The sequence below is a fragment of the Piliocolobus tephrosceles genome, chromosome 18 (genome assembly GCF_002776525.5).
Source record: "Piliocolobus tephrosceles isolate RC106 chromosome 18, ASM277652v3, whole genome shotgun sequence".
NCBI classification, from domain to species: Eukaryota; Metazoa; Chordata; class Mammalia; order Primates; family Cercopithecidae; genus Piliocolobus; species Piliocolobus tephrosceles.
This window is the reverse complement of record NC_045451.1, coordinates 20,696,980-20,707,570: the sequence shown is the minus strand read 5'-3', so window position 1 is coordinate 20,707,570 and position 10,591 is coordinate 20,696,980. Positions and strand designations below refer to the sequence as shown.

Genomic DNA, 10,591 nt, shown 5'->3' with positions numbered 1-10,591 from the left:
TTTTTTTTTTTGTATTTTTAGTAGAGACAGGGTTTCATCACATTGGTCAGGCTGGTCTCGAACTCCTAAACCTCGTGATCGCCTCGGCCTCCCAAAGTGCTGGGATTACAGGCATGAGCCACCACGCCCAGCCTTTTTTTCATGACTTTAATACTCTAAGGAATGGCACAGCTCCAAATCCTCACAAATATTCCTCATTCTTTGTAGCATATGTTTTTCTGCCTTATGAAACTGTACATTCCTCAAGTCCGAATGAATTCTGACGCCACCTTGGTTGGTCCCACACTGACCTCTAGCCTAAATTAATCTGTCTCCTCAGGAGATTCAGCATATTTGTTTCTACGTTGGATGACCTTTGTATAAGAAACCAACTGGCTGTTTGCTCAGAAGGAGGCTGTGGCAGCATAGGCACTTACCCTGTCATATTCAACACACTGAATTCTAGATACCTACCTGGCTGTCTCTTCTGCTACAAGATCAAGTCTTTATTTAGTTTTCTGTCCCAGTGTCTAGCACGGCACCCTGAGTGGGGAGACACTCAGCCATCATTTACTAAATTGAAATGAATTGTTGAGAATGCATTGCAGATGCACCTGAATTGGGGGTTACAAAAAAGAGAGAGAAGAGGAAATTGTATTGGAGCCAATGATAAATTTAATCTAATTCATATTTATGAACACAGAGATCTTGTCAGCATGTGAAACTCTCGTGGGTGAATTAGGGCAGCAGTCCCCAAACTTTTTGGGACCAGGGACCGGTTTCATGGAAGACAATTTTTCCATGGACCAGAGGTGGGGAAGATGAAACCGCTCCACCTCACATCATCAGGCACTAGACTCCCATACAGAGCACGCAACCTAGATCCTTCACATGCGCATTCACAATAGGATTCCTGTTGCTGTGAGAATCTAATGCTGCCACTGATCTGACAGGAGGCGAAGCTCAGGCAGTAATGATGGCTCAGCAGCTGCTCACCTCCTGCTGCGCTGCCATTCCTAACAGGCCACAGACCAGTACCTTCACAGAAGAAACAACCTGGGCCCCTTTCCTATTATTGGTGTGTCTCTTCCCACAGTCACACCCTCTTATACCTGTCCCTGGAAGGAAAACATAAGGTGTCAGGAAGTTTGAAATTTCCCATTCATGAGTTTTTCACTTTTTCATCTTATTGGTGCAGGGAATTCCAAGTATTTAAGAAAGTAAAATGAGGCCACGTCCAGTGGCTCATACCTGTAATCAATCCCAGCACATTGGGAGGCTGAGGCTGGTGGATCACTTGAGGCCAGGAGTTCAAGTTCAGCCAGGCCAAAATGGCAAAACCCTGTCTCTAATTTAAAAATACAGAAATTGGCCGGGCACGGTGGCTCACGCCTGTAATCCCAGCACTTTGGGGGGCCAAGGCGGGCGGATCACGAGGTCAGGAGATCGAGACCATCCTGGCCAACACGGTGAAACCCCGTCTCTACTAAAATTACAAAAAATTAGCTGGGCTTAGTGGCGGGCACCTGTAGTCCCACCTACTCGGGAGGCTGAGGCAGGAGAATGGCATGAACCTGGGAGGCGGAGCTTGCAGTGAGCCAAGATCGTGCCACTGCACTCCAGCCTGGGTGACAGAGCGAGACTCCGTCTCAAAAAAAAAAGAAAAAAAATACAAAATTAGCTGGGCGTGGTGGTAGGTGCCTGTAGTCCAAGCTACTGGGGAGGCTGAGGCAGGAGAAGCACTTAAACCCAGGAGACAGAGGCTGCAGTGAGCCTAGATAGTGCCACTACACTCCAACCTGGCGACAGAGTGGGACCCTGTCTCAAAAATAAATAAATAAATAAAAATATTCTGTACACATCTCTTTTGTATCGCACGCATACAGATGGATGGATGAATGAACGGACAAGTATTTTACTTTGAATAATTCATAAGAAGTATTACCTTTCTGGCCGAGCACAGTGACTCACACCTGTAATCCCAGCACTTTGGGAGGCCGAGGTGGGTGGATCAGAAGGTCAGGAGTTTGAGACCAGCCTAACAAACATGGTGAAACCCCGTCTCTGCTAAAAATACAAAAATTAGCCAGGCATGGTGGCGGGCTCCTATAGTCCCAGCTACTCGGGAGGCTGAGGCAGGAGGATTGCTTGAACACGGGAGGTGGAGGTTGTAGTGAGCAGAGATCGTGCCAATGCACTCCAGCCTGGGCGACAGAGCAAGACTCCATCTCAAAAAAAAAAAAAAAATATTGCCTTTCTTATATCTCTCACCGTCAGAATGCTTTAGCTCCATTTCTAGGCTAAACAGAAAGATGGGTCTGCCTGAAAAATGATTTTAAAATAATTTCTTTTTAGGGCTGAGCATGGTGGCTCACACCTGTAATGTCAGCATTTTGGGAGGCAGACCAGCCTGGGCAACAAAGCAGGAACCCTTCTCTACAAAATAAATACATAAATAAATTAGCCGAGCATGGTGGTACACACTTGTAGTTCCAGCTACTCCAGAGGCTGAGGTAGGAGGATCGCTTGAGTCTGGGAGTTTGACACTGCAGTGAACTATGATCACACCACTGCACTCTAGCCTGACAGCTTGGTTCCTCTCTAGTGATTTCTAATGTGGTTCCAAAGTCAAGAACCACTGCATATAAACAGTTCTGCAGCTTGTATTTTTGTTTTGTTTTTGTTTTTAAAACACTATGTCTTATAGATCCTTGCATAGGAATATATGAGTGCTCTCTTCTTTTTTTTTTTTTTTTTTTGAGACAGAGTCTTGCTCTGTCGCCCGGGCTGGAGTGCAGTGGCCAGATCTCAGCTCACTGCAAGCTCCGCCTCCGGGGTTCACGCCATTCTCCTGCCTCAGCCTCCCGAGTAGCTGGGACTACAGGCACCCGCCACCTCGCCCGGCTAGTTTTTTGTATTTTTAGTAGAGACGGGGTTTCACCGTGTAGACCAGGATGGTCTCGAACTCCTGACCTCGTGATCCGCCCGTCTCAGCCTCCCAAAGTGCTGGGATTACAGGCTTGAGCCACCGCGCCCGGCGAGTGCTCTCTTTTTAATAGCTGCATAGTATTCCACCAGGTGATAGAGTACGATGGCATTTATGGACATCAGATAGTTCTCTCTTTTTTTTTTTTTGAGATGAAGTCTCTCTCTGCTGCCCAACCTGGAGTGCAATGGCACGATCTCAGCTCACTGGAACCGCCACCTCCCAAGTTCAAGCGATTCTCCTGCCTCAACCTCTCGAGTAGCTGGGACTACAGGCATGCACCACCATGCCCAGCTAATTTTTTTTTTTTTTTTTTTAGTAGAGACGGGGTGTCACTATGTTGGCAAGGCTGATCTTGAACTCCTGACCTCGTGATCCGCCCACCTCGGCCTCCCAAAGTGCTGGGATTACAGGCATGAGCCACCACACCTGGCCTGATAGTTTTCAACATTTTGCTCTCACAAGAAATACTGAAACAAATCACCTTTTATCTCTATTGTTTTGCACATATGTATATATAGCTGTTGGATAAAGTCCTACGAATACCATTGCTGAGTGAAATAATAAGATCACTTGTAATTTTGCTAAATATTTATAAGTTTGCTATTTATTTTGTTAACTACTTGTAATTTTGCTGAATCTTTCATGCTAAACATTTGGTAGACATTGTTAAATTGTCGTATGAGGTTTAATTTTGTTTTCATGACGAATCAGATATGAGTTTGCAAGTCCTGATTACACAGAGACATTAATCATGGATCATGCAAACTCCAGTTATTATGTTCTATCTGTCCTCCAAAACGAGGAACAGGTAAGGATTATCCCACTAATTTAATAGGATTAAATTATTAATCCAGGTTTATAAAAAGTTTTTAGAGTGAAAAAGTGCGATTTTGTTTTAGAGACACATATTCGAGAACATGGTTACTGTTTGGTTTAAATTTCAAAAAGCGACAAGAGATTGCAGAAGTGGATCATTTGTCATTGTTAGGGTTACACTGTCTTTCGTGATAGGGCTGGTTGGCGGCTCAGTTTCTTGTTCTTTCTTGTCGTTAAAGAGTTTTGTTCTCAGAAAGGAAATAATCTGTGCTCTTTGATGTGGTTCAGAAAAAACAGACCAACACCACATTTTAAAACTCTTTGTGGCAGATCATCCACGAGCAGCTCTTTAAGAGAAGCAGCTCACAGAGCTCTGGCTCAAACAGGAGAAGTTTTAGAGAACATGGAGAATGTCTGACTCCTCAAGAAAACACAAAAGCTAAGAATGGAAAATGCAAAACACAATTATTCTTCCTCTGATGAGAATCACTTTCCAGCTCAAATGAATATTTATTTGTTTGTGTGTGTGTGTGAGACAGGGTCTCTCTCTGTCACCCAGGCTGGAGAGCAGTGGCACGATCTCGGCTCATTGCAACCTCCACCTCCCAAGCTCAAGCAATTCTTGAGCCTCAGCCTCCTGAGTAGCTGGGATTACAGGCGCGTGTCTCTACACCCAGCTCATTTTTGTATTTTTAGTATAGACAGAGTTTCACCATGTTGGCCAGGCTGGTCTCAAACTCCTGGCCTCAAGTCACCTGCCTGCCTTGGCCTCCCAAAGTGCTGCCATTACAAGCATGAGCCATCTCCCCCGGCCTCAAGTGAATCTTAACTTTGAGGCTATGCAAGAAGCTGAAGACAGTAAATCAAGCACTAAATTAGAAACACACTCTTTAGATGGGCACAGTTGCTCATGCCTGTAATCCCAACACTTTTGGAGGCCAAGGCCAGAAGATCACTTGAGCCGAGGAGTTCGAGACCAGCCTGGGTGACACAATAGTGTAGAGACACCATCTCTACAAAATAAATAAATACATAAAAAGTTTTAAAAAATTAGCTGCATGTGGTGGCTCACTGCTATAGTCTCAGCTACTTGGGAGGATTGCTTGAGCCCAGAAGTTTGAGGCTACAGTGAGTTATGATCACACCACAGCACTCCAGCCTGGGTGACACAGCCAGAGCTTGTCTCTGAAAAAATAAATAAATAAATAAAAAGAAACATACTCTTGTACAAAAAAGCATTTTGCTTTAGGAGCAAAAATAGACACCTTTTGGACATTTCCACATTTTTATACTATTGAAGATTCCACTCTATAACATGTATCTCTCCTGCTTCATCCTTGAATTCTCCTTTCTCCTCCTCCTCTGAGAGAGAGACAACAGACAAACACAAAGGCAGATACGTGGAGATACAGAAGGAACCAACAGATCTTCTGGCATGACATGTTTTTAAAATAGCTGTCTGGATGTGCTGAGAGAAATGGACCATCATAAAATACATCGTTTTTGGGCCGGGCGTGATGGCTCAAGCCTGTAATCCCAGCACTTTGGGAGGCCGAGACGGGCGGATCACGAGGTCAGGAGATCGAGATCATCCTGGCGAACACAGGGAAACCCCGTCTCTACTAAAAAATACAAAAAACTAGCTGGGCGAGGTGGCGGGCGCCTGTAGTCCCAGCCACTCGGGAGGCTGAGGTAGGAGAATGGTGTGAATCTGGGAGGCAGAGCTTGCAGTGAGCTGAGATCCGGCCACTGCACCCCAGCCTGGGTGACAGAGCGAGACTCCGTCTCAAAAAAAAAAAAAAAAAATCGTTTTTATGTCAAGTGAGTGTTATGATATTTTTTTCCTTCTTTCCTTCCTTCCTTCTTCCTTCCTTCCTTCCTTCCTTCCTCCCTCCCTCCCTCCCTCCCTCCCTTCTTTCTTTCTTTTCTTTCTAGGCAGAGTTTCACTCTTTCACCCAGGCTAGAGTGAACTGGCATGATCTCGGCTCACTGCAACCTCTCTACCTGAGTTCAAGTGGGTAGCAGAGGTTGCCTCCTGAGTGGCCTCAGCCTCAGCCTCCCGAGTATCTGGGACTACAGGCATGAGCCACCACGCCTGGCAAATTTTGATATTTTTAGTAGAGCTGGGGTTTCGCCACATTGGCCAGGCTGGTCTTGAACTCCTGACCCAAGGTGATTCACCCACCTTCTTGGCCTCCCAAAGTGCTAGGATTATAGGCATGAGACACCATGCCCGGCCAGATATTCATACATACATATATATATATATATAATTTTTTTTTTTTTTGAGATAAAGTCTTGCTCTGTTGCCCAGGCTGCTGGAGTGCAGTGGTGCGATCTTGGCTCACTGCAACCTACACTTCCCGGGTTCAAGCAATTCTCCTGCCTCAGCCTCCTGGGTAGCTAGAATTACAGGCATGTGCCACCCTACCAGGCTAATTTTTGTATTTTTAGTAGAGGCGGTGTTTCACCATGTTGGCCAACCTGGTCTTGAACTCCTGACCTCAAGTGATCTACCTGCCTCGGCCTCCCAAAGTGTTAAGATTATAGGCGTGAGCCACCGTGCCCGGCCTCCTATATTTCTTGAAGAAATTCGAGCATCAGCCTTTGAATTGTATCAGTTGAAGTTCTGATATAAAGCAATAGAAATTGACTCATGAATATAAGCCAAAAAAGGTTATTTCAATGACACTGAGAAGCTCACAAAATTAAAAGCAGGAACCAGGACAGGTCTGGGAACCACAGTGGCAGAGGCTTGTAAGAAACTTCTGTTGGGGATCTTGCTATCCAATGATTTATTCAAATTCCCAGGAAAAGTAATCTGATTGTATTAGCTTCACCACATGCCTACCTCTTGTGATCAGGAGCTGAGTCTGACACCAGCAAGGGGAGATGGAAGTTGAGAAATATGATGGCCAGACTGCAATAGCTGCCCCCTAAATCACTCAGTAATTTATAACCATGCATATTGGGTAGAGGCTGGGTGCAATAGTTCATGCCTGTAATCCCAGCACTTTGGGAGGCAAAGGTGGGGGCATTGCATGAGGCCAGGAGTTCAAAACCAACCTGGCCAACCTGGTGAAAGCCCGTCTATAATAAGAATACAAAAAATTAGCCAGGCCTGGTTGCACACACCTATAATCCCAGCTACTAGGGAGGCTGACTTACGAGAATCACTTGAACCGAGGAGATAGAGGTTGCAGTGAGCCAAGATCACGCCTCTGCACTCCAGCCTGGATGACATATTGAGACTCTGTCTCAGCAAAAGAAAATGTGCCTGATGCGGTGGCTCATGCCTGTAATCCCTGCACTTTGGGAAGCTGAAGTGGGTAGATCATGAGGTCAGGAAATTGAGACCATCCTGGGTAACATGGTGAAACCCTGTTTCTACTAAAAATACAAAAAAAGTAGCCCGGCATGGTGGCACGCACCTGTAATCCCAACTACTTGGGAGGCTGAGGCAGGAGAATCGCTTGAACTCGGGAGGCAGAGGTTGCAGTAAGCCAAGATTGCGCTACTACCCTCCAGCCTGGGCAACACAGCAAGACTTCGTGTCAAAAAAAAAAAAAAAAGGCCGGGTGCGGTGGCTCAAGCCTGTAATCCCAGCACTTTGGGAGGCCAAGACGGGCGGATCACGAGGTCAGGAGATCAAGACCATCCTGGCTAACACGGTGAAACCCCGTCTCTACTAAAAAATACAAAAAACTAGCCGGGTGAGGTGGCAGGCGCCTGTAGTCCCAGCTTCTCGGGAGGCTGAGGCAGGAGAATGGCGTAAACCCGGGAGGTGGAGTTTGCAGTGAGCTGAGATCCGGCCACTGCACTCCAGCCTGGGTGACAGAGCGAGACTCCGTCTCAAAAAAAAAAAAGAAGGAAAGAATGAAAGAAAAAGAAAATAAGTAGAAATCTTGATTAGGATTAGACCTGGACAAAGATATTTTCAAAAGTCCCTTGTGAAACTGAAAAGTAATGAACATGTTTCAGTCTTCAGACAGTGTCTTTTTTTAAGTAAGTGTTTAAAAAGTAATGTGCCAATCTTTGTACACCTGTGTTCACAGTAGTACTACTCACAATAACCAAAGGATAGAAACAACTCAAGCGCCCCTTGTTTCTTCCATTCATGAATGAATAAACAAAATGTAGTGCGTACATACAATGGAACATTCAGCCTTAGAAAGGAAGGAAATTCCGACACATGCTCCAACACTGATGAACCTGGAAGACATGACGCTAAGTGAAATAAGCTAGACACAGAAAGATAAAGAGTGCACAATTCCACTTGTATGCGTTATCTATGATAAAATAGTCAAATTAATGGAATCAAAGAGTAGAATGGTGGTTGCCAGGGACTTGAGTAGGAGACAGTGGGGGATTATTGTTTGATGGGTACAGAGTTTCAGTTGTTTTTTGTTTTTGTTTTTTTTTTGGAGATGGAGTCTTGCTCTGTTGCCCAGGCTGGAGTTCAGTAGCGTGATCTCAGCTCACTGCAACCTCCGCCTCCCAGGTTCAAGCGATTCTTGTGCCTCAGCCTCCTGAGTAGCTGGGATTACAAGCGTGCACCACCATGCCCAGCTAATTTTTGCACTTTTAGTAGAGACGGGGGTTTCGCCATAGTGGCCAGGTTGGTCTCAAACTCCTCACCTCAGGTGATCTGCCCACCTCGGCCTCTTAAAGTGCTGGGATTATAGGTGTGAGCCACCGGGCCTGGCCATAATTTTTTTTTTTTTAAGGCAGCGGGCAATAGTAGAGATGCCTGCAGCACAACTAAGGAGGGTGAAAAAGGAGATGGGAGGACTATTTTCAGACAGCCTTCCTATACCATGGATTTCTGCAATGGATTGGCTTGGCTGATCCCAAGTCTCATAGTCTGTCATTATTTAATTTATAGAATAAAAACTCCATGAGTTCTAAAGGAACATTTCAAAACCAGGAAAAGACTTTTTTTTTTTTTTTTTTTTTTTAATGTAGGTTACAAGTCTAGCTGGTAATCTGAAGCCCTACTGCACTGACACAGGCTTTCCTCGCTGAGTTGCTCTGCAGAGCCCAGGAAAATAATAAAACCTTTATGACCAAGAGTACTATTTCATTTCCTTTCTAAACGAAACCCATGAAAGGCCACCCATGCTGCCTGGTGTGGATGCAAGGGAAACTTAATTGTAAACTGAAGCAACTATGTTTCTTCTGCCTCTATGTTGAAAAAGCAAACAACAAAAGAATAAAACAAAAGCGAATGTAATTCAAATATATAGCAACTGCTGGTTTTCATCTTAATAATTTACGATTGATGAAGCTGGGGGGTTATCTATTGGTTTTTCATGTGGTTAGTTTCAAAATATAACTTATTATCCTCTCCAGGCCATGGCTTTCTGGCTTGTTCAATTTACTTCCCCCGGTTCTTTCACCTCTCTTCTGCACAAAAACCCTCCCAGCCCTCAAAGGCCCTCCCTGCTTCTGAAACTATCCACCACAACCGTCGAGATTCTTTCTAGAAAGACTTCTATAGAATATCTTTTCTAGGCTGGGCACAGTGGCTCACGCCTGTAATTCCAGCACTTTAGGAGGCCAAGGCGGGCAGATCACTTGAGCCCAGGAGTTTGAAACCAGCCTGGGCAACATGGCAAAACCCTGTCTCTTCAAAAAATCCAAAAATATTAGCCAGTCATGGTGGTGCTCGCCTGTGGTCCTAGCTTCTTGGGAGGCTGAGGCAGGAGTATTACCTGAGCCCTGGAGGTCGAGGCTGCAGTGACCTCCAGTGATTGCGCCACTGCACTCTAGCCTGGGTGACAGAGTGAGACCCGTCTCAAAACAGAAACAAAAACAAAAAACATGAAAATCTTTTCTAGAAAGTCTTCTTGGACCTCTTCAGATCTCTTCCTCCAGTAAATTCTGTGACACTAATTACCTTTTTCCCCCCACAATACATAGGGCTTTGGGCTATGAAAATATAATTTTCAAAAAGATAAAAGCCTGACCCTCATACGAACGTAGAATGAGCACATGCCAATTATGTATGTAACTAATTCACAAGGGTGCCAGGAGGATGTAAAACTAGTTCAAAGGAGAATTCAAAGAACAGAGGTCTATGTAGTCAGACAGGAAAGGCAGCCAAAAATAAGTTTTTTTTTTTTTGAGACAGAGTCTTGCTGTGTCGTCCAGGCTGGAGTGCAGTGGCGCAATCTCAGCTCACTGCAACATCCACCTCCTGGGTTCAAGCGATTCTCCTGCCTCAGCCTCCTGAGTAGCTGGGACGACAGGTGTGTGCCACCACACCCAGCTAATTTTTGTATTTTTGGTAGAGACGGGGTTTCACCACATTGGCCAGGCTGGTCGCAAACTCCTGGGCTCAGGTGATCCGCCTGCCTCGGCCTGTAAAAGTGCTGGGATTACAGGCGTGAGCCACCACGCCAAGCCAAGGATACATTTTCTAAATCACAGGCAAAACTGGTTAATGTCCTAATGGGCAATACAACGATAACCTTCCAAGTTGCCTTGGATACTCTTGGAAATCTACTAGTTAACACGTAACTTGAGAGAATCTGAGCTTTGTCATTAGTAAATAGTAAGAAAACAAAAGTGTATCTCCCAGTATTAAATAATCCTTGGATGGACTCTGGGCTAGCTATGCTCCAGTATGATATTGAAATCTCCCAGTATTAAATAATCCTTGGGTGGGCTCTGGGCTAGCTATGCTCCAGTATGATATTGAAAGACATGCAGGAGTCCTTTCAAGTTTTTGGATAATTTTTCTTCTCTAGGTCAATCACCCCATTTCATAAGAGGAAATACAAGTCTGGAGAGATTACTTGTCTG

General features: G+C 45.1%; 1 pseudogene; it reads right to left on the bottom strand.

The window, feature by feature from the left end:
* Positions 1 to 3,674: 3,674 nt before the first annotated feature.
* On the bottom strand, positions 3,675 to 3,798 carry LOC111546880 (annotated as a pseudogene).
* Between the last annotated feature and the right edge of the window lie 6,793 nt (positions 3,799 to 10,591).